Raw genomic sequence first — 1997 nt, forward strand, 5'->3', positions numbered from 1 at the left:
ATCATTTATTTCTTGGTTTGTGTTTCTAATTATAAAAAGTATAAAAGAAAAACGTGCTTTTGTTATACAAAAATTTTTTCAGAAAATCTTAAAATAGAGCTATTTCGGGGCTAAAAAGTTCCAATGTCAGATTTTTCTGGGACCCTAGAGGCAAAACTCTATCTAATGCCCTTTGTCCCATGTCTGTAGCCCTTCTAGAAGTACCCGTACTTTTTACCACCTGAGAAGTAGCTATATATATATAATTCTTTTAAAACTGCGGGTGAACATATAGAAATAAATTTCTCAAATAAAGAAAAGGTTTAGGTTAAAATAAAATAATAATTGTATTCAAATATATATATGTACATATGAATGTAATTTTTTTAAATAAAGAAAAGGTTTAGGCAAAAACAAAAGAATAATTTTATTCAAATATATGTATGTATATATAAATGTATTAAAATTTAGCATTTTACAGTTTTCCGTTTGGAACAATAAAAATAAAATTCTAACTACATATGTACATACATATATTCTGTATGTACATATATTTTTTTAAAGCTTGCTGACGAAACGTAATGTTCAAAACAATAACAAATGAAATATTAATATTCAGATGTCACAAAACATCTGATGTCTGATAAAAGCTGACATTTATTTACGTTAAGATTAATTCGTTTATTCGCAACAAAAATATGTGAGATCATTATATTTTCAAATATTATTTATTTCCCGGTTTGTGTTTCTAATAATAAAAATAACGTAAAACGTATCATTTATTTCTTGGTTTGTGTTTCTAATTATAAAAAGTATAAAAGAAAAACGTGCTTTTGTTATACAAAAATTTTTTCAGAAAATCTTAAAATAGAGCTATTTCGGGGCTAAAAAGTTCCAATGTCAGATTTTTCTGGTACCCTAGAGGCAAAACTCTACCTAATGCCTTTTGTCCCATGTCTCTAGCCCTTCTAGAAGTACCCGTACTTTTTACCACCTGAGAAGTAGCTATATATATATAATGGATTAGAATTGAAGATTTTAAAATTTTTCGTTCCAACATATGAACGTATGTACATATGAATGTATTAGAATCGAAAATTTTGAAATTTTGCTGTTGGAAAAATTATAAATAAAATTATAAATGGAAATATACATAATTATGAATGGATACCTGTTTTTTTTAAACTGTGGGTAAACATATAGGATTGAATTTTAAACATAAAGAAAAGGTTTAGTCAAAAACAAAATAATAATTTATGTATGTAAAAATATGTGTATGAATGTATATATGAATATATGTGTGTATGTATATATGAATGGATTAGAATTGAAGATTTTAAAATTTTTCGTTCCAACATATGAACGTATGTACATATGAATGTATTAGAATCGAAAATTTTGAAATTTTGCTGTTGGAAAAATTATAAATAAAATTATAAATGGAAATATACATAATTATGAATGGACACCTGTTTTTTTTAAACTGTGGGTAAACATATAGGATTGAATTTTAAACATAAAGAAAAGGTTTAGTCAAAAACAAAATAATAATTTATGTATGTAAAAATATGTGTATGAATGTATATATGAATATATGTGTGTATGTATATATGAATGGATTAGAATTGAAGATTTTAAAATTTTTCGTTCCAACATATGAACGTATGTACATATGAATGTATTAGAATCGAAAATTTTGAAATTTTGCTGTTGGAAAAATTATAAATAAAATTATAAATGCAAATATACATAATTATGAATGGATACCTGTTTTTTTTTAAACTGTGGGTAAACTGTAAGTAAGGATTGAATTTTAAACATAAAGAAAAGGTTTAGTCAAAAACAAAATAATAATTTATGTATGTAAAAATATATGTATGTATGCATATATGAATATATGTATGTATGTATGTATATGTGAATGGATTGGAATTTAGCATTTTTTACAAGTTTTCGCTCGAACAATAAAAATAAAATTTTAGGTAGATACATACATACATAAATTGTCTAAGTATATT

This window comes from Condylostylus longicornis, unplaced genomic scaffold, assembly GCF_029603195.1.
Source record: "Condylostylus longicornis isolate FDR11 unplaced genomic scaffold, ASM2960319v2 ptg000180l, whole genome shotgun sequence".
In the NCBI taxonomy this organism is placed as follows: domain Eukaryota; kingdom Metazoa; phylum Arthropoda; class Insecta; order Diptera; family Dolichopodidae; genus Condylostylus; species Condylostylus longicornis.